General features: G+C 35.0%; 1 long non-coding RNA gene across 1 annotated transcript; it reads left to right on the forward strand.

Annotated features, from left to right (window-relative positions):
- The first annotated feature begins 142 nt into the window (after positions 1-142).
- On the forward strand, positions 143-10192 carry LOC144237293 (uncharacterized). The gene is made up of 2 exons (XR_013336811.1): positions 143-373; positions 10069-10192. It is a non-coding gene; the product is annotated as an uncharacterized LOC144237293 (long non-coding RNA).
- The last annotated feature ends 13503 nt before the right edge of the window (positions 10193-23695 follow it).

The raw sequence follows: 23695 nt of genomic DNA on the forward strand, positions 1-23695 counted from the left end.
GAAAAGGTCAGAGAGAGAGGGAGACACAGAATCTGAAGCAGGTTCCAGGTTCTGAGCTGTCAGCACAGAGCCCGACGCGGGGCTCGAACCCACGAACTGTGAGATCATAATCTGAGATCATAATCTGAGCCGAAATCGGACGCTTAACCCACTGAGCCACCCAGGCGCCCCTCTACTTCTCATTTTTAAATGAGTTCTCTAAAACTCTCCAAGTGGTAAGAGAGAGTATCTGAGAAAATCTGCTCATCCTGACTAAGGAAATTTTGGTTTGGATAATTTGAGGCCAAATAAATAAAGCAAACAACTTCTTTAAAAGGCCATTAGAAGACTTCATAACATAAAAGAATGAGGTACAGAAAAGAGAATATTTTAGGTAGGATTTGCTTTTTACTTTGATGAATTTCAAAGAAATACAGTTTTTCTATATTTCACTTTTATTTCACCTTTCCTTCTTTCTTTCTTTCTTTCTTTCTTTCTTTCTTTCTTTCTTTCTTTCTTTCTTTCTTTCTTTCTTTCTTTCTTTCTTCCTTCCTTCCTTCCTTCCTTCCTTCCTTCCTTCCTTCTTTCTTTCTTTCTTTCTTTCTGAGAGAGAGGCGAGAGAGAGAGCACGGGGGAGAGACATAGAGAGAGTCATCTAGAAGTTTAACTTTTGGGATAAAAACCTTATTAAATAAGGACCAGTTAGAAAGATAGGATAAGATCCAAGGTAATGCATTTGTAAGGAGATTTCTTAGGGTGAACACTTTAGAGGTGCTGAAGAAAGACTGAGATATAAAAATTAGAAGCATATGTTGCAGCGGGAATTCAGGTTCAAAGATCACAGATCTTCCTACTGAGTGTAGTTTAGAATGGGAATTGGTAAACGTAGAGGCCAGAGGGTTTTAGGGAGGTAAGAAACAGAGATGGGACTCTGGAGGTTTGAGTGAAATATTTGCAACACCTGATATTTTAAACTCGAGATGGCAACATTAATAAATGGGGCAGGGGCTCCTGGGTGGCTCAGTCAATTGGGCTACCAACTTTGGCTCAAGTCATGACCTTGGGGTTCGTCAGTCTGAGCCCGCGTTTGGGTTGCTGAGAGACCAGAGCCTGGAGCCTGTTTCAGATTCTGTGTCTCCCTCTCTCTCTCTGTTCTTCTCCCACTCCCACTCTTTCTCTCTCTCTCTCAAAAATAAATAAAGATTAAAAGAAAATTTTTAAAAAATTTGGGGAGGAAATGTTGCTGGGAGAGCCCACAGGGATAGCACTCAGGTTTTGAGAATCTAGTTGTCTGGATGCCATCATATTACTCTGCCAAATCTGGTCTGTTAGCAGGACAGAATCTCTTAGGTAAGCCAGCTTCCAGTTTTTGCAATTAATCAGGATAATTCATAAATATGCCAAGGATTCCTCTGCTGAGAAAACCGTTATCATTGAAAGCACATCAAAATTGGTGTTGTGAAGTTGAATTAATGCAGGTCAAGTGCATGGGACATCCCTCAGTGATAAGAATAGTAAAACTGTGAAGGGCAAACTACTCTTTATCCTCATTCTTTGAGAGATTGCTGGATCTGCCACAAATAAAAAGAAATCAAAATAAAATAATTACAACTGTTAACTAGCAGGTTTAAAGTTGATTATTCTTGCTGGTCATTGAGATTTGTTCATTATGAAACAAAAGGTGCATGCTCTTACAGTTTGGTGTGTCTTTTTATGCATTTTCACTCTCCCAAATAGGCAAAGAAAAACAAACCATTTATTGTCTTAGTTGTTTTTATCATTTTAAAATTATTATTGAAAAATGTTTGTTTAAAGATCTTTGAATATGGTGCACCTGGGTGGCTCAGTTGGTTAAGCATCTGACTTCACCTCAGATCATGATCTCATGGTTCGTGAGTTCGAGCCCCATGTCGGGCTCTGTGCTGACAGCCAGCTCAGGGCCTGGAGCCTGTTTCAGATTCTTTGTCTTCCTCTCTCTCTCTCTCAGAAATAAATAAAAACATAAAAATCAATCAATCAATCAATCAATCAATCAATATCTTTGAATAAAGGCAAAGATTTATAGCTTTTCTTCTTTTCAGCAAATTGAACTAAGGCCTTTATTGGAAAGGGAAACAAATATCATTAGAAAGACCGGCCAAAGTGACAGCAAGCTCAAAAGCAATTAGTTTCCTTTCTTATAACTTTTCTTTCTTTTTCAGCCAATTTATTATTATCTAATAGAGGAACAGAGCAAGATAAAAAAGAAGTCTTAGCACTTGCATATGTGAAGTTTTCTCTTTCTTCTACTTCTTCTTTTTTTCTTTTTTTTAAACCAAGATTATTGCTAGTCTCAGACTAATAGAATGAACTCTTAAAAATGAAATTATATCAAAATTCCATAAATGCAGAGGAATAGATCTTATGAGGAAAATAACACTTTATAGGGACAGCTTAAGCAAGGAAAAAAGTTTTTGTTTACTCCAGCTATAAAAAAGAACTTTGAGCATGAGTCTTTTGTTATTGAGACAAAATATACATAAAATATATAACTGTTTAAAATTTTTTAAATCTTTATTTATTTTTGAGAGAAAGAGAGAGAGACAGAGTGCAAGCAGGGGAGGAATGGAGAGAGAGGGAGACGCAGAATCCAAAGCAGGCTCCAGGCTCTGAGCTGTCAGTGCAGAGCCTGATGTGGGGCTGGTAATCACAAACCATGAGATCATGACCTAAGCCAAAATTAGACACTTAACAGACTGAACCATCCAGGTGCCCAAAATATATAATGGTTTTAAAGTGAACAATTCAGTGCATTCATAAACATGTGCAACTACCACCTCTATTTAATTTCAAAACATTTTCATCACCCCAAAATGATTCTACACTCATTAAATTACTCCCCATCCACCCTGCTCCCCTTCTCTGGCAACTACCAATCTGTGACCTGTTTCTATGGGTTTACTTATTGTGAATATTTCATATGAGTGGGGTCATAGAATTCTGACTGTGTCTGTCTGGATTTTGTGTCTTACTTCTTTCTCTTACATAATGTTTTTGAGGTTCATCCACATTGTAGCATGCATTAGTGTTTCATTCCTTCTTATGAGTGAGTATTATACCATTGTTTGTATATACTATAATTTGTTTATCTACTAATTTATTGATACATGTTTGAGTTGCTTCCACCTTATAGTTGTTGTGAATAGTGCTGCTATGAACATGTGTGCACATATATCTGTTTAAATGCCTATTTTTAATTTTTGGCATATATACCTAGGGGTGCAATTGTTGGGTCATATAGTAATCTGTTTTTAAGTTTTTTGAGGAATTGCCAAACTGTTTTCCACCATGATGGAACCATTTTACATTCCCACCAGCAGTTATGAGGTTTCTAATTTATCTACATCCTTGCCAACACTTGTAATTTTCCATTTATTTGCTTCTAGATATCCTAGTATGAGTGGTCACTCATTGTGGTTTTGATTTCCATTTTCATAATGACTAATAATATTGAACACCTTTTCATATACTTTTGGTCCTTTGTGTATTTTAGTTTTTTGAAGAAATGTCTATGCAAATCCCTTTTGATCATTCTATTGTCTATTTTGGCCATTTAAGAATCACGCTGTCATTTTCTTATTGAGATGTAAGAATTCTTCATATAGTTTGGATCCTAGACAGACTCTTATCAGGTAAATTTTGATTTTAGTTCTTATTTTTAGATAATTGATCGACTTTGAGTTAAATTTTGTGTATGGTACATGGTAGGCATCCAGCTTCATTTGTTTGCCTCTAGATATCCAGTTTTCCCCACCTCATTTGTTGAATGATGACTATTCTTTCTCCATTTAATAATCTTGGAATTCTTGTCAAAGCATGTGGCTAAAGATGAATGGGTTAATTTCTGGACTCTCAGTTCTATTACATTAGTCTATATGTCTGTTCTTATGCTGTTCCTACAATGTTTTGATTACTGTAGATTTGCAGTAAGTTTGAAAGGGAGCAGTGTGAGTTTTCCAAGTGTGTTCTTTTTTCGCAATGTTGTTTTGGCTATTTGAGTCTTTCTTCAAAGTCCATATGAATTGGGGGATTGGCTTTTTCCATTTCTGCAAAAAAAAAAAAAAAAAGAGGTAGAGTTTGCATTAAATATATAGATTGCCTTGGGAGTATTGCCCTCATATATTTCCATTTATTTAGAGTTTAATTTCTTCCAAAAATGTTTTGTAGTTTTGAGTGTCTTTTACTTCTTTGATTAAATTTATCCCCAGGCAATTTATTTTTTGGGTGTTATTATAAATGGATTCATTTTATTCATTTTCTTTTAAATGTTCATTTATGGTATATAGAAGCACAACTGTTTTTGTGTGTCAATCTTGTACCCTGCAAATTTTCTGAATTTTTCTATTAGCTTTGATAATGTTTGTGTGTGTTCTTTAGGCATATATATAGATAAGATATATATTCATTTCATCTTTGAATAGAGATTGTTTTACATCTTTTCCAGTTTGGATGACTTCTCTTTCTTTGTCTTGCCTATCTGCTTTGGCTAGAAGCATTCCAGACAATGTTGAATAGTATTGGTGTAGACAGGTACCTTTGCCTTTTCTCTGTCAGTTGAAATGAACATGTGGGTTTTTTTTCTCTCTTAATTTTATTCGTGTGGTATGTTACATTGATTGATTTTCTTATGTTGAACCAGCATTGCATTACTGCGATAAATGTCAGGGTCATACTATATAATAACCTTTTAAAAATTCAGTTGAATTTGTTTTGCTAGCATTTTCATGAGAAGTTTTTCATCTATATTCCTAAGGGCTATTAATTTTCTTGCAGAAAATAGTTTCTTAATTCTTTAGGATAAATTTTAAGGAGTACTCAAAATTATAAGAATACTAACAGCCTCATTAAAAAGTAGTTAGAAGATACGAACAGACATTTCACAAGAAAGAAAAGAGATGAATCTCTGATATAATTTTATACTAATCCTTGATTACAATAAAAGAAAGGAAAATTCAGCCTTTATGGGAAAATAACACTTATTAACCATTGTATTGACATAATCCTCCAATGGAAAGTATTTTCTATTGATGAAATTGGTGGAGGGTCATGGACATTCTTATATATCATTGGTAGTCATATAAATTATTCCTAGACAGAACAGTTTGGCATTTTCTACCAACATTGAAATGAGGGGCATCTGGGTGGCTCAGTCGGTTGAGCATCCAGTCCGACTTTGGTTAAGGTCATGATCTTGAGGTTCGTGTGTTCGAGCCACACGTTGGGCTCACTGCTCTCAGTGTGGAGCCTGCTTTCGATTCTCTGTCCCCCACTCCCTTTGTCCCTCCCCTGCTTCTGCTCTGTCTCTCAAAAATAAATAAACCTTAAAAACAAATTGAAATCAATGAATCCCCTGACCTAGCAATGATACTTCTAGGCATTTTTCTATAAATATAAGAACACAAATGAAAATTATATATGTATAATTTACTTACTCTTTGCAATATCAAAGATTAGTAACAAAACAGATATACATTAATACTAAATCAATTAAATAAGATATACTTGACTAATAATGCAATGCTACAGTGAAAAAATACAGACTTAAGTGCAAAAGAGAAAAAGAAAGAATGGTATATTATTATGATATCATTTGTGCAAAATAAAAATTTAGGAATTTAAATTGTCTGGAAGTCTTTCCAAAATGTATCACAGGAAGCATAAATGACCTAAAAGTCTTCATCATGGGGTTGCTTCACAATCTGATTTATCAAGGTAAACTCCTGCAGAAACTGTTTCTTTGAACTCTTTTCTTTCTGTCTCTTTAATTATATGTTGCTTTCTGTACTTCCTACCTAAAGCTACTCTGTGTCAAATTTTAATTATGAAGAGCAAAGTAACTTTTCTTTTTTCAATTCTGATTTTTACTTATGGTCTTTATAAGCAGTAGAGTCTCAGGAGAACAGGCAAGACAACAATATCCTGAGAGCTAGTGGGCCAGTAGGCTGCGTAAGAGGCTGTGAACACTAAGTGTTTTTCTTTCCTTTTTTTTTTTTTTTTTTTTGGTCCTTATCTCCTATAATTGAAAACTAAAGGAATCTGTCAAAAACTGATACTATTCATGTAAGTTATGAGTTCCATAACTAACCTGATTTTAAAAAATCAAGTGCATTTATTTCTGTAGACCAAGGAAATTAAGCCAGAAAATACAGTGGGGCAAAGTTCATATTCACTTTAAATACAAGATATGTTAATTATATAACAATAAATGTTTGAAATCTTTGTAAGTTAAATGGTGCAAAGGCCACGTTTGCTTCAGCAAGTTTTGAAAAGTGTCAACAGACTATTTACAAACGTGATTAAGGTACTAAGTTTTTATCCTAATGCCAAGGATTGGGAAGACTTTTTGTTGTTGTTTTCTTCAGAACCTGATTGAATGGGGCACATTCTGAGTGCCTGGACCTGCTGATCTTAGTTAAATTTTGGCTGGGGGGAAAAATCTGAGTTGGAAAATCCGAGTTGGAAAATCTTAATGATAAAGCCGCTTCCCTATATGTGAGGCTTATATACATTATACGGAAAATTGTCTTGTTCTGGAAAAACCACCCGAGAGAAGCCTTTAATTATTTCAACAAGAAGCAAAGGTTCCTGGTGGCAAACTACCCCAAAGGGTAAAATGGAAATGAGGACCATGTAATTGGCAGTACTTTTCTGTAGGTATGGACTGAGGTTGTCCTGGAGCTAGAAACCATCGCTTGCTGATTCAGAGGTATGGGCAGTTTGGTGTGAGCCGCTACCGACAAGATGTCAGAAATGAGAAATGCCTGTATTTTTCCTTCAAGCAATTCTGTGAAATTTTCATGAATAGTGTTGCTTCTGGTCTTAGGTGACAGTACATAATGGGGACAGATCAATTTTCCTCACTATGGTATGGTGTCTAACACTACTCTCGTCGCTATAGGAATGGCAACTTTGGGAGAGACACATGAAAACACTTGTGAATCAACTTTGTTGTTGTTAGGAAAGGCTCAGCCCAGAGGTAAAAGTAGGGCAGCACAGGGGTTGAAAAATATAATAAGAGGAATCTTTCTGAGCATACATCAGATTTTCTGAATTAATGTGTAGACCATTTGAGGAACCCCCAAGTTCAAAGATTGTATGCTCCAAATTCTTATATTTTGGAGTATTACAGAAATTAGATTTTATTCTGTATTTACCGTCTATAAAACCTATACTCATGGGTTAAAGAACATTACAAATTATATGGAGTCACAATGAGAATAGAATAAATGGGGAATAGATGTCTCTAGTCTGAAATTGAACTACTGGTTATGGTAAAAATCTCTGTTATCTTTAGTTTATTTACTGATTTGAGAAAATTCTAATCAGAGTCACCATGTAATTTTTGTTCCCTAAGAAGTCTGTAAGATGGAAAATAAAGTTCTGCTTGCTAACCAGCTATCTTCCTGAATCAACTTCCCTTCCCACAGATGAATAATGTTAGTTATTTCTTGTGAATGATTCATAAGATCAATATGCATCAATGTTTTAACTTTTTAGAATAAAATATCATATTATACTAATTTATATATTGCTATGTTACTCATATTGTTGGGAATCTTTTTACAGCAGCATAATTAGATCTATTTTTTCTTTTTAGTGACTATTATATATGTGTATCTTAATTTATTCCTTTGGTTTTTAATCAAAAGCAAGTTAAAGAATAAGTTGGATCCTAAGTTTACAGAAAAAATAATAATAATAATAAAAGTTGGAAACACATGCTTAATAATTCAGTCTTAGATTGCTGATCAAAATGAGAAAAAAAAATGTATTGTTATTATAATATAATTTTATTAAAGCTATAGCACAGTCACAAAGACTGACATTGAAATTTTATATTAAGGCCATATTTTACAGAATAAGTTTTAAATAATGTTACAAAAACCTCCAACATTTGTAAGAGAAATTCCTGGATGCTTTTTGAAAAACTAATAGCATTTGGGTAATATTATGTCAAATATTTAAGTAAGTGAATTAGTCCTAGACAATTTAAATGATTCAATGACATTTATAAGAAATCCATGTTACAAAGAGATAAGTGGACAAAGTGCATTTCCCAAAAGAAGAAACAGTTATGGTAAACATATATTACTTTAGTAGCAATAAAAAATATAAATTAAATCATGGCAAACCAACATAAAGAAACAATATAAAACCAATAAATATGATTAATATAATTCTCAGAAATGATGAAAAACTTTATAATATGACATGAAGAAACTGAATACAAAATAACAATCATTCATTGATAACAAATAATTAAATATATGTTCGTTCTAAGTCTTGGAGGTAAAATGCAAAAATAGAAGGAGGTTTTTTATGATGTAATTATGTGTCATTATTTTAAATCTTTAAATATTATATTGTATTTCATTCCTTTTTAAGAATATTTTTTAACATTTATTCATTATTGAAAGACAGAGCACAAGCATGGGTGGGGCAGTCTGAAGCAGCTCCAGACTCTGAGCTGTCAGCACAGTGTCCAACGCAAGGCTCAAACTCACAAACGAGATCATGACCTGAGCTGAAGTCAGATGCTTAACGGACTGAGCCACCCAGGTGCCCTTACACTGTATCTCATTCTTAATATAAAAAATTAAGAAGAAGACATGTTCAGGTATGAAGTTCTTAGCTCTGTCATCTATCTTTAATGTTTTAGCATTCTGTAAGACTTAATTGTTGATTTTATCTCTATGCTGGGAGATTTGCCATTAGACAATATTTTACTTGATGTCAGGAAACATTTCTAATTAATCTTCATGGCCTAAATACTTCAGAGTCCAAGTTTGTAAGATAAACAAAATGCACAGGTACTATACATAAGTAAACTGACAAATTTGCCAATTTTTCTAAAATGAATCTGTTAATCTTTTGGTTCCTAAATGCCATGGAGAATATTTAGCAACAATAAAGTAAATGTAGGTGGGTGGGTGACAACCATTTCTAAAAAGGTTTCCAAAGGGGAGCCTGGGTGACTCAATTAGTTGAAGGCCCAGCCTCGGCTCAGGTCATGATCTCATGGCTCATGGGGTCTAGCTCTGTTTGGGGCTCTGTGCTAAGACCTCGGAGCCTGCAACCTGCTTCGGATTCTGTGTCTCCCTGTCTCTTTGCCCCTCCTTGGCTCATGGTCTGTCTCATTATTTCTCCATAAAAAATAAACATTAAAAAATTTTTTTAAAAATTAAAAATCTCTGAAGATGAATAAAAGACAGTGGAGAAAAGCCAAAACAGAAGACCATACGTGTTATGCAATGTATTAGTTTGCTAGGACACCCACAACAAAATACCACAGGCTGGGTGGCTTAAACAATACAAATTATTTTTCCACAATGCTGGAGGTTAAAAGTCCAGGATCAAGGTGCCAGCAGACTTGGCTTCTCCTAAGGCCTGCCCTTAGCTTGTGGATGGCTGTCTTTTCACTGTTTCCTCATATGGCTTTTTCTCTGTTGTGTACAACCCTGGTATCTCTTCCTTTTCTTATAGGGACACCAATCATATTGCATTAGGGCTCTACCCTGTGACCCACTTTAACCTTAATTTCCTCTTCAGAGACCCTGTCTCCAAATACAGTCACATCGGAGGTGAGGGCTTCAGGTTATGATTCAGGGGGGAACACAGTTCAGTTCATAATATACAGCATATGTAAATGTTTGCATTTAATAAATGATCACTTTCAGAGGCGCTTGGGTGCCTCAGTTGGTTAAGCGCCCAGGTCGTGATCTCATGGTTTGTGAGTTTGAGCCCCACATGGGGTTCTGTGCTGACAGCTCAGAGCTTCGAGCCTACTTGGGATTCTGTCTCCCTCTCTCTCTGCTCCTCCCCCACTCACACTCTGTCTCTCTCTCTCAAAAAAAATAAAAACTAAATAGTAAAAAAAAATAATTAAAAAATAAGTGATCATTTTTAATATGCACATTTTACAAAAATATAATAAATATTTATTCATTGTAACTGTGAAGATACTATCAAAAGTCAACGAATCAAAATCTTTGTGAATAGAAGTTTTGAGCCAAATGACATACTAATAGCTTTCTCTCTCTGCTCTGTGAGGTCCCTGATTGAGCTGCTGGAGCTGCCACTGAAGAAGACAGATGGTGTGGCCAGTGGTGTGGCCAATGCAGAGCAGTTTGAACCACCCTTGAGTGAAACTTGGACAATGGGAAATAAGAGGGAGGTGAGCAGATATTTTCTGCAGATCTTTTCTCTTCGGCAGAAAGACACTTAGAGAGTAGTACTCTTGGATCCTACAGGATATCTTTCTAGGGATGACTCAGGTGTGGAGATAACTCATCTTTAAAAAAAAATTATTTTAATTTTTTAATGTTTTTGTTAGAGAGAGAGAGAAAGAGAGAGAGAGTGAGCACACCAAAGTGAATGGGGGAGGGCCATAGAGAAGGAGACACAGAATCTGAAGCAGGCTCCAGGCTCTGAGCTGTCAGCAGAGAGCCCGACGTGAGGCTTGAACTCAAGAACCATGAGATCATGACCTGAGCCCAAGCCTGATGCTTAACCGACTGAGTCACCCAGGCAGCCCTAGAGGACTCATCTTGTTAGTGACTGTATGTAGGCATCTCTCTTAATGGTGGTGGTCACAGGGCTGATGGTTATGTGGTAGTCAAACATTGCATTACTTTGTTTCACTTTGTTTATTGTTTCACTTTGTTTTATTCTATGGTTTTTTTTTCAGACCTGCACCTCCCAAATTGAGTATCGGAATTTTATTTTATTTTTTTGTTATTTTTTTAATGTTGTATTTATTTTTGAGAGACAGATAGAGACAGCATGAGCAGGGGAGGGTTAGAGAGATAGGGAGACACAGCATCTGAAACAGGCTCCAGGCTCTGAGCTAGCTGTCAGCACAGAGCCCGACACGGGGCTCGAACCCATGAACCACGAGATCATGACCTGAGCTGAAGTCAGGCACTTCACCGACTGAGCCACCCAGGTGCCCCCAGAATTTTAATTCTCACCTCAAGTTCTGTTTTTAACTCAGAAAACAAGGCTTAATACAATTATTATGTAGAATGGTTCTAGAAAACAAACCTTCAAGATGAGGTTTGGGAGTTGGATTGCTCCCCTACCTGAAATCATCCATTGTGGGAGGTAAGAAGGGACCATAACTCTTGGAAAACAGCTGCACCACCATTACTTAAACTTTCACCTCTGTTTCACTGAGAGTAAGTGCAAATGGAAGGCAAGTAGAGGGAGATCAAATGGTTGTGGCACTTCATTAACATGGGGACAATTATAAGAATTGTAAAATAAGATGACCGCCTTTGGTCTAATCAAGAAATTAGGACAAGAGAACGCTAGGCTTGGGAGAGTCCATTTCCATCCCAGGACAGTTTCTGAAAGTCAGATGCCTTCTGGAAGCCTTAGACAACCTCTTATTTTTGACAGCTTCTGGCAGACTTTACTGAAAATCCAGGTGATGGTCTGATTATAAGGGTGACAGATCTGCAAAGAAGACTAAAATGTGCTGACCTTGCAGATCTTCTGTGCCAAATCAGAGCCATGATGGGAGAAAAATAGGACCCACAATCTGAGATGGATACATTTAGGATGACAAATCTCAGAATCTTGAACCCTGAAATTATCTTGAGTTCTTTTTTTCACCAGGAATAGCCCCTTCTTACCATATGAACCCTTTTCTCCAAGCTGACAATTTAGAGTCAAAAGTCAGCACTGTCCGGGGCGCCTGGGTGGCTTAGTCGTTTAAGCGTCCGACTTTCGCTTAGGTCATGATCTCGCGGTTCCTGGGTTCGAGCCCCGCGTCGGGCTCTGTGCTGACTGCCAGGTCGGAGCGTGGAGCCTGTTTCAGTCTGTGACTCCTTCTCTCTCTGACCCTCCCCTGCTCATGCTGTCTCTCTCTCTCTCTCCTAGAAATAAAAAAAATAAAGAAAGAAAAAAAAAAGTCAGCACTGTCCAAAGGGAATTACAGGCCCAAATCTAGGACGAAATAGCCTACAAGGAATTAGAGAACCTGACAAATATGGAATGTCTACTACTTCTGATAACAGCTCTCTTAGGTCAGATTCCCCAGAAACAGAGATTGACATAGACTTAAATTGGTTAGGGTTTTTTGTTTTGTTTTTTTCCCTTCCTCTGTACAGAGAAGGGGAAGCATAGTAGAGAACTGGAGAGAGCCCAGCAAGAATGTGATTTCAGGCAAAGTCTAGACTTGGCCTGATGCACATAAATCACCCCATAGGGTGCCAGACTTTTATAATACCTTGTCAGTCTTTGCTGTGGGCTATACCCAAGGAAAGGAAGGGAAAATAACCTTCTGTGGAAAGGCGATCTCATAAGCCAAGAGTGTCATCTCAGAGAAGAGGGATGTCTGTGACCTGAGCAAGCAACATTAACCACAGAGAGTGAATGAGTGGATCTGCAAGACACACGGCAGTGCCTAGTACAGCATCTTCTGGAGTTTCCTGAGCATATGGGAGAATATTTCATCTTTGTGTATTTTCTTTCGCTACTGTAATTTCCACCGGGGAACATGCACCAGTGTGGACGGAAGGAGTCAGTACTGCTGAATTTTCAGTGCAGAATCTCCTTGCGGCTATCATTTATTAAAATGTGACCAAGACTTCAGGAATAAATGCTTTAATTTGGTTCTGTATTTACCCAAATATCCCTCTAGACTTCAGAAATATTCAAAGTTGGAGAAAGGTTACCCATTAAATAGTATGATTCAGTTTGTAGTTTTAAGAAATGCAACATGCCAAGTGAGAATTTGTATAATAACATAAAACCATTCAGGTTTTGGATTATGAATCATTAAAACAAGGTACTATTCTGTATCTATGAGCCAAACTGTGACTAATATTTAGGAATTATTGTATCTTAAATTTTTAAAATTACCATGTAAAACATAAATCTACATGTTATTCCTATAAGATGAAAAGCCATTAAAGATAGAGAAGACATACATTTACCAAATTACCTTTCATGACTTTTATGAAATTAATTTATTTGCTTATTTCATCTGCTGAGATAAATTTCCTTGGGTTCCTCTGAAATATCAAATTTCATAATTTTTTTCCTTTTCTTTCTACCTTTCCTGGAATTAGGAACAGGGGGAGAGTGGCTTTTTCTATACATTGATAAAGTTGGACAATCTATAATGTATTTTATTTCATAAAATTATTTTTTTATTTTTATTTTTTTAAAAGTAAGCTTCACACCCAGCATGGAGTCTGACAGGGGGCTTGAACTCAGGACCCTGAGATTACGACCTGATTTGAGATTAAGAGTCTAATGCTCAGCCGACTAAGTCACCCAGGCACCCCAAATAATGTATTTTATTTTTTCATGAAGGTCCAAAACATGAGAATATTAAAAAAAAACACAACTTCAGATCCAATAAATTAGAATGCATTCAATCACAAGTATTTTTTAGACATTTCTTTTCTTTGGGATATGTACTAATATGGGAGAAATGATTTAAAAAAACATGGTTTCTGTCTTAAATTAGTTCATACAGTATGTTTGAAGAGATAAGACATGGTAAAAAATATATAATTCAAGGGAACCTGGGTGACTCAGTCAGTGCATCTGTTTTGCTTTCGGCTCATGTGATCTCACAGTTCATGAGATCAAGCCCGCTTTGGGCTCTGCACTCATAGCGTGAAGACTTCTTAGGATTCTTTCTTTCTTTCTCTCTCTCTCTGCACCTCTGTGCATGTGCTCTCTTTCTCTCTTAAATTAAATAAACTTAAATATGTATATATATCTTATAAATATATATATAAATTGAATAAGATACTATTAAGAACCACTAGGAAGATACAGATAAATTGTTATGGAAGGTCAAAAGGGAAAGACCTTTTACTTATTTATCTAAAATGATCAGGGAACTTGTTGCTTTTGAATGGTTTTTATTCCAAAAATTTTTGAAGAAATTTTACATTTTGAAGAAATTTACAAATGAGTACATAAAAAAGGAAGTTGCTCTCTTTGAAATAAGTATATATAATTAATCTAATTTATGAATTTATTTTAACTATCAATCTAGTAACAATAATTGGTATTATTATGTGTCTAAAGAACAGAAACTCACAGAAAAAAATTGTAGGAACCAGATAATTATTTCTGACATAATTATATAAGTCCATAGGACAGTTTGATTTCCAACAAATTTCTCTTAGTTATGCATTTATACATCTCTTGCTTAGATTTCCAAGTGGTATTTCTAATCTTTCTAAGACCAATAGCGATCAGTGATTAGTCATACTTATGTAATTATTATATATACTTTAATGATAGTACTGTGTGTGCCTGTCATAATCTAATTTTATACTTAATTGACCTTTACAATTAAATCCATAAGATGTTATCTTTCTTTGTTATTTTTACATGAAAAATTGTGACATTTCCTCAACTGTGATATGTCTCCTGCTCAGGTTGGTAATAAATGGTAGTTTATTTTTCTTTTAACCCTTACATTTTTAAATAGAGTTGCTTGTAGTTCATCCTGTATGCTATTTTGATTTTCTGGTACAAATTTTAAAATAAAATAAAAGGAAGGAAGGAAGGAAGGAAGGAAGGAAAACAAAATCCTTAAACTTTAATTTTGGTAGAATTTAAAGCTATTGTCATTTCTCCTGGATGTTTCCAAATAGTTTTTATTTTGTAATTTTTCACTGATGTGATTTCTTTTACTCTCTCCAATGCAGAATATCCCTAGGAGAAATATAAACTTCATGCATATTATGAAAATCATTTCTCTACCAGCAGGAACCCTGCAAGAACATTTAGAAAAGTCCTTTGCTTTTACTTTCAATTTCCTTTGTGTATTTTCAAAGAATAGCTTATATGTCCCATTTCAAAAGAATCTTATGGTAAAGTGACAAACTGTGCCAGTATTTACTTCATTTGGGAAAAGAAGAATGTGAACAAATAAACCCTAAGGGCCTCTTCTCCTTTGTGAGAATATCATAACTTCTCTGTTAGATCTAATTTAGTCACAAGTCTGAAAGCAGAATCCAAAAATCTATGGTTTATCCATTTGATTTTTTAAATGAGTATTTCAAAGGCAATTGTTCATTGCTAAAATACTAACTTTAATTCTTAAAATGTAAAATTGTGCTGGAATTATAGAAAATGTCAAAGCATGTTATCTCTTTTATAATTTTATAATCAATATGTTTCTAGCAAATATACAGGAACAGATTGGACCAATATTTTATCACAACAGATCATGATTTAAAGCCTCCTTTAGTACTATTATAGAATAATCATCATTTATATCAATTATTATTTATGTAAGTACTTTAAAAAGTTATGCACGTCTCTGGAGATGATATAGATTTTAGAAAAGCATTGCTCTTTCCCATACTGCCAATATATTCTTTCTACCAAGGAATGGATTGATTGACTGATTGGATTGGTTTTTATAAGATCATATTAACAAAGTATTTTATTTGCATGCACTTTTTATTGCTGATATTAAAAATAATTTTCCATATACTACCTTTATATACTTAAAACATAATTTAGAAACGATTCTTTAAGAACCGGAAATAATGATAGTGCCAGGACAAGGAGTTTTTCAAATTTCTCTTTATTGCTGCTATCCCTCTAATTAGTAACATTTAATCACTTCATTTTTCTCTGAATGCTCTTTTTTACCCCAAGGCCAACCAGCTATGTGCTGGAATGGTATTTATTTTTTAGTTTATATTCAAGCTTATCAGTTCTCTCAATAATGAAGGAGGATCAATATCTTTTTTCTAATTGAAGTATAGTTGACACACAATGTTATATTAGTTTCAGGTGTACAACACGGTGATTAGACAAATCTATGTATTATGCTATGCTCACCGCAAGCGTAGCTACCATCTGTCACCGTGCAATGCTGTTACAATACCATTGACTATATTCCTTGTACTGTAATTTTCACCCCCATAACCTACTCATTGCATAACTGGAAGCTTGTTTCTCCCACCCCCCATTGCCCATTTGCTTGATCTTCACTTCCTTTTCCTTCCAGCAGCCCCCAGTTTGTTCTCTGTACTTATTGGTCTATTTCTGCCTTGTTTATTTCTTTGTCTTGTTTTCTAGATTCTACATATAAGTGAAATCATATGGTACATAATGTTAATATTTCCTTTTTTTACAAAATTGTGTCATAAAATAATTAAAAGCATACCTGGTTACATCACATATATGAGCAGGCACGAAGATAGACAGACAGTGAGAATTATTCCGTCTTGTCGATTCTTACATCCCAGGAAGATAATGAATTGCCTATGGCCAGGACCCTTCTCCTGTATATCTTGATATACTCAGGCGTAATAGAATCACGTAAGGTAACTTCGATAATTTTCATTCTGTAATACCATTAGTAGTAAAATGAGATCTGAAAGAAAAGTGCAAGAAATATTTCTAAATTTCTTTATTGTAGCTTGCCAAAGTAGTGTCTAAATGGTTTTTGTTAGCAATATTTATTACCTTTACAGTTATACTAAATTCTGCCAGCAACACTGACATTCCACTGTCCTCAATATGCATTTCATATTTTAAATATCAAAAAGGGCCTATTGGTCAGTATTTTGTGTTGTGTTTAATGGATGGTACAGTATATAGGAAAACATTGAATACACTGACTTTTACAATTACATTTCTAGATCTTCCATTAACTAGCAATGCTATTTTTGGAAAAACTGCCTGGGTAAGAGGTTTCTGCATCTATTGGGTAAAACATTTGCTTGAAATCACTAATTTTCAAATTTTGTTTCAAGAAGGCTAATGGAAACCTCACATGCTGATGAAGAGGTTTTCATCACACGTGGGAAGATCCTGGACCTTCAGACCACTTAGCTCTAATCTCATACTGGCCTTTTTATACTTTTACAAAGCAAATCTTTGTTTAGACACTGTATGTAGAAAGGACTCGAAGAGCATAAATAAATGTTTAAAGCTACTACACAAAATCATATGAAAAATCTATTCCAGCTTAATATATACTCTATGTTTTTATAATTTACTAAATGAAGTTTAACTATGTGGTCTTTCCAAAAAATCCCTTCTCCACCTTCTCGTATCCAGGCCTACTGAAGTTCGCTACGTGTAGATTCAATCTGAGATCCTTTAGCAAATTCTTTTTGAGACAGGAAATACACTGATGGCGCTACGGCTTATTTAATGCCCTATTTGTCTTGTTTTTCTATTCCTTTCTTGCCCTTCTTCAGGCTTGATACTTTGTTGTGAACCTTAGCTTGCTGTGATGAGCTAATTTCCTCCAGGATAACTACTTACCTGCCTTACCAAACTGGGAAAGTGACTTTAAAAAAAATAAGCTTATACTCCTGCAATAGTCTGTATATTTTTTATTTCTTCTCTTAATTTCTTTAAAAATCAGAAGTATATATAAAGCAAAATCTGTTATGCTTTATTGCTATTTATTACATATAAAAATATGAACGTAATATATATGATAATAACATAAAGGAAGAGGGTAGTTATTGGAACAAAGTTGCTATATTTTATTGAAATTAAGTCAGTATTAACTTTCAGTGGATTGTGTTCAGTTAACATGTATATTGTAATCCCTAAAATAAGAAAATTACTCAAAAAGTAAGTTTAGAAAAGCAAGAATTAAAATGGTAAAATATCGAAATGGTTAACAGAAATATGACATTAATTAGAGTATGGTGATTCAATACAAACTTGAAATATACAGACAAAATAGCTAAATGTCAAACATACATTTGCATAAAATGTAAATGGAATAGACACCGTAAAAAGACAGCAAAAGAGCTCACCTGGTAAAAAAGTAACCTGACCATATGCTGTCTACAAGGGACATAATTGGGATGCAGAAGCACAAATAGTTTCAAAGTATAAAGGTAAAGAAGTTAACACCATGCAAACATTTACCACTAGAGAACTTGTGGGTTATAGTAATATTAGGTGAAATGGATATTAAGACAAGCAATGTTGGGGCGCCTGGGTGGCTCAATATGTTTAAGAGAAAACTTCAGCTTAGGTCATGATTTCACAGTTTGTGGGTCCAGCCCCACACCGGGCTTTGTGCTGACAGTGCGAAGCCTACTTTGGATTCTCTGTCTCTGTCTCTGTCTCTCTCTCTCTCTCTCCTGTTTCTTCCCTTCCCCTGCTCATGTTCTCTCTCTCTTTCTCAAAAATGAATAAACATTAAGGGAAAAAAAAGACAGAAAAAGACAAGCGATGTTAATAGAGACAAAAGGACATGATATCATAAAAGAGGTGAATACACTAGAAATATGTGACAATTATAAATTTACATGTACTACAAAAAGGAAAAATATAAAGAATGCAAAAATATACTTCATGATTAAAAAATGGAAAATATATAAAAATAATACATCCACAGATTTCAATAGTACTTTTTGTTAATTGGTGGGGGAGTTAGAAATTAACAAGGATATAACAGATGTAAAACAAGAGCATCAACCTGATCTCTCTGAAATCTGGAACATTCTGCTGAACACCAACAGAATACATTTTTTTCAACAGTCATGGAATATTCTCCAGGATAAAACATATACTGGGCCACGAGACACGTCTTAATAAATTTAAAGGGACTGAAATAAAACAAAGTCTGTCCACTGATCACAGCAGAATTAAATCGGAAGTCAAATACAAAGTAATTAGAGAAATGCTCAAATATTTACATATACTTTAAACATTAGAAATTCTACATAATTGATAGGCCAAAAAAGATGTCACAGGAAAATTAGAAAAAATTTTGAGATAAACTAAAATAAAAAACCCAGCATAGTAAAATTTATGGAATACATTCAAAACAATGCTTAGAGTTATAGCTCTAAGCACCTATAGAGAAAAGAAAAACTATATTAAATTAATGACCTATCTTCTACCTTATTAAACTACAGAAGGCAAAGCAAGAAAAACCCAAAAAGGAAACAAAAACAATAAAGATTATAGCATAAATCAGTGAAATACAAACAGAAGTATAAAGAAAATTAGTAAAACCAAAAGTATTCTTTAGTTTCACCAAGATTGACAAACCTCTAATTAAGCTCACCAAGATAATAAGGAACACAAGTTACCAAAATCAAGAATGAACTAGAATGCATTACTATTGACCTTAAAGTAATCAAAATGGTTTTAAGGAAATATTACAAGTAGTTTTATGTTGAAAAAATGTGTTTAAAACTGATGTTTCAAGTCAGAGAACACAGATGAAATAGACATATTCTTAGAAAGGCATAAACGGGGGACACCTGGGTGGCAGTTCCTGAGTTCCAGCCCCATGTTGGGTTCTGTGCTGACATCTCTGAGTCTGGAGCCTGCTTTGGTTTCTGTGTCTCCCTCTCTTTCTACCCCTCTCTCATTTGTGCACTGTCTTTCTGTAGTTCAAAGGAACTAGAATGGTAAAACAATTTTGAAAAAGAACAAAGTTGGTGGACATAATTATACATTATATATATAATTACATATATACAAATGATATATATATTTGAACTCAAAACTGACATTATATATATATACAAATTATATATATATTTGAATTCAAAACTTACTAGAAATTACACTAAGATGTTATGATATCATGTTTATTATTTGTAAACATAAAGATAAAGAGAATAGAACAGAGAATCCAAAAATAAACCCATATATTTTTGGTCAATTGATTTTCTTCAACAATAGCAATGGAGTTTAGTTGAGAGAATGACAAACTTTCAACAAACGTGCTGGGTCAGTAAGATACTGATACGCATATACATACACACAAACACAATCACACACTTACAAATTGAATCTACCTACCTCACTCACACCATACATACAAAGTTAATATAAATGGAGCATAGACCTCTATGTAAAAGGTGCAACAATAAAACTTATAGAAGAAAACCATGCAAAAGATTACTTGTGTAATTCAACTTGTATGAAATTTCCAGAAAAGGTAAATATGCTGAAGCAGAAATCAGATTAGAATATGCCTAAGGATGAAAATGGGAAAGGATATTGTCTACAAATGAGCATGAGGATGTTTTTTGGTTTTCTAGAAAAGTTCTAAAACTGGATTATGGTAATGGTTGCACACTAATATAAATCCACTAAAAACATAACCAAATTTATACTGACAACTATATTAGTTTGCTAGGGCTGCCATAACAAAATGCCAGACTTGGTGGCTTCAACAACAGAATGTATTATCTCATAGTTGCGGAGGCTAGAAGTCCAAGAACAAGGTAGCATCAGCGTTGGTTTGCTCTGAGGCGTCTCTTGTTGGCTTCCAGATGGTTAATCAAGTCTTTCCTGCTACATATCTGTGTCCCAATTTTCTTTCCTTTTAAGGACATCAGTTGTATTGGATTAGGGCCCATTGTAATAACTTCATTTTAACTTCTTAAACTCTTTAAACAAATACAGTCTCATTCTCAGGTACTAAGAGTAGGACTTGAACATAAGAATTGGGGGTGGGGCACAGTTTAGCCCATATGAGCCACCTACCTAAATCTGAAAACTAGAAAATAAAACCATTAACCCTGAATTTGGTTCCATGCATATTGATCTTTGTGATGTAGGTATAAGGTGGTCGGTTGATATAGTTTAGATAGATTAGCTATACGTTAGGTATAGGCTGCTGCCCTCTTTAGGAAAGGAATTATGCGGGCTGCCTGGGCAGCTCAGTCGGTTAAGTGACTGACTCTTGATCTCCAGTCAGGTTATGATCTCACAATTTGTGAGTTTGAGCCTTGTATCTGGCTCTGTGCTGACAGCCCAGAGCCTGCTTGGGATTCTATCTCCCTCTCTCTTTGTTCTCCCCACCACCATCTTTCTCTTTCAAAATAAATAAACTTTAAAAATTAAAAAAAAAAGAAAGAAAAGGAACTAGGCTAAACCACTAGAAGTTACAAAAATGTATAAGATAGACTTCTACCATTTGCTCAAGAAACATACAATTAGATGACATGTATATGTTAGTTTTGACAGGTGGGTGTTGAGACGGGAATGGTGGTGAAGGGGGGGATTGTGGGAATACATACAACCACGAAGGTGAATATGGTCAGCTACAGGATCCTACCAAGTATTATTATCAACTGTCATAGAAACAAGTATCAAATTACAAACTAATCATTATTAAATGCTGTACCAATATTCACATACTGAGCCAGCTATTTTTGTCTTTTTTTCATTGCTAGGCTTATAATCCACATGTAGACTTAAGCATTATTTCATCATATTATGTAAATTTTCATGATCGTCTGAATGAACAGATGGTATTAACACGTTTTGATGATGTTGATGAAGAGCTAGCATCTTTATGTGATAGAACAATTTCTTTCTGGATGTTTATGTGCCATTTTAATGGCATTTTTCCTGGAAAATGACACTTGACATGTGGATTCTTCTGTGAATTTTAAGTTGATCTTAATTATAGCAGTTTGCTGATTATAGCAACACAAATGCATTGTAATACTTTATAGGATCTTATTTGCAGATCCCCTTTTCAATTTTAAATAAATGCTAAATACCAATCCTCTTTTTCCTTTGTATGATCTCAAGAGTCTGTTTTGGGCTGTATTTTAAACAATGTACCTCCACTGATCTTTATTTCTCTTCTGCTTCAAAATTTAGCAATTATTGTTTTCCACTACTTATCTCTGTTCTTATATAACAACAAAGCATAATCTTCTTTTATTAGCACTTGTTTCTGAATAAAAAGGATATGCAAAGAAATCCCTTTGGACTAGGCAAAGTAAAAAAATAAATCATAAATCTATATAATGTATGCTAAATGAAGATATAAAAGGTGAACACAGTTTCTGAATTTGGATTTTCAACAAGCTTTGTAGGTTCCAGCCAGCATTTTGAATGGTTGGGGCTAATGAGGAACTTATTCGCATACATATAGTATTCCTTTGCCCCTCTTCTGTTTCATTGTCATCACGTCACTGCTGTTAAATTCAACTCTCCATCTACCCTGTACTTCAATCCACACAGGTGACCACAGTTAGAGGAAAAACACACATTCATGCTCACTAGACTCACTTTAAATTTATGATCAGTAATCTCTGGTGAGCCCCTTAGGCTGTGCCACCACCTTGCTGTATTTCACTATGTTCATTCCTCAGCTCTCCTAATTAGCTATTTTATAGATCTCTTCTCTTCTGAAATCTTCAATGCCTCTTTCATCACCCTCACTCTCAGAGTAGATGAGCTTAATTTCCATTTCACTGAGAAACAAGAAGCAATCAGAGATCATACATAAGCTCATTCTATTACATCTACCCATGTACTGCATCTGGGAATGTTTGCTCTTCCTTCCCTCCTTTTGCAGCGAATCTGCTGTCTGCCCTTCTAGAATAGGGCAGCACCTCCATCTGTGAATCACATCCTTTCCTATTCACCTACTTAAGAACACTGTAGCAGTGCTTCCTTCTCTCTGATGCATCATCATTTTTCCTCTATGTTACATCTTTGTCATCATATATATGTATATACTATTTATCTCCCTTGTTAAAATGAAACAAACAAAACCAAAAGTGTTTCCTCGTTACTTATTCTAAGTACCCGTTTATAGCAAAACTCTTCCCAGAAGTAATGTCTACTTGCTGTCTCCAATTTCTCCTCCCATTTTCTTTGAAGTCTTCCTTAGTCACATTTTTTGCCTTGCCTCTCTGTGATAACTGCTCTTATCTAGGTCTTCAAGGATTCCCCACTGCTTACACCTTGTACTTTTCAGACCTCAGTGTACTTAATCCTTCAGTGTCTTTGGACATAGGTCATCTCTCTTCTTGGTCTAGGACATCACACTTTCCTGGTTACTTCTTACTTCCCCAGTTATTGTTGCTGCCTTCTCATCCACCAAATCTATTAATGATGGTTTGATTATAGGGTTCAGTTCTTAAATTTCTCATTCTATTTAGACTCATTCCTAAGTTTTGATCCCATGTTTTAAAGTAATATTGATACCCAATATATCAATATACCCAATAGTATACCCAATATACCCAAAGGTATACTGTCTGCCAACACCAGTAACTCTGTTTATTAGGCATCCAATATCAACATGGATGCCAAACTGAACTCCCCCCAAAACTGGTTGGTTGTCCCTGTGCCTTGCCCAGCTCAGTAAATGTCAACACTGTTTCCCAGTTGCCTGGGTAAAAAACTTGGATTTCATCTCTCACTCTTTCTTTTACTTCCCACATCCAGTTCAGAAACAAACTAACCTACATCCAGAACCTGGTTCTACCATAGTTATTATTCTTAACCTCAGCCATCATCTTTTTTTTCCTGGATATTTATAATCATTTCTTCTTGCTTAATCTGGTCAGTGACTTTTCTCCCTTGGATCTTTTCTCAATATAGAAGACAGAATAACCTTGGTAAAAAGTCAACTTATATTATTCTCATGCCCTAAACACTTTCAAGGCTTTTCATCTCATTCAGAATGAAACTTAAAAGTTCTCCCAAATTTCTATATATTACCTTGGAGGTCATCTTCTTTGACTTCTCTTGTTTCCTACTCTGTTCCAATTCACCACCCTTCTAGCTGACTCCAAAAGACACGAGTGGCAATTTTGACATAGGGTCTTTGTGCTTACTGTTCTAAAAGCCTCAGTCTTTTCCACTAGATAGACTTCTTGTTCACTTTTTTCAATTTTCCACTCAAATATAATTCCTTTTGTGAGGCCATCTCTGATTATTT

This window comes from Crocuta crocuta, unplaced genomic scaffold (genome assembly GCF_008692635.1).
Source record: "Crocuta crocuta isolate KB4526 unplaced genomic scaffold, BGI_CrCroc_1.0 scaffold166, whole genome shotgun sequence".
Classification (NCBI taxonomy): domain Eukaryota; kingdom Metazoa; phylum Chordata; class Mammalia; order Carnivora; family Hyaenidae; genus Crocuta; species Crocuta crocuta.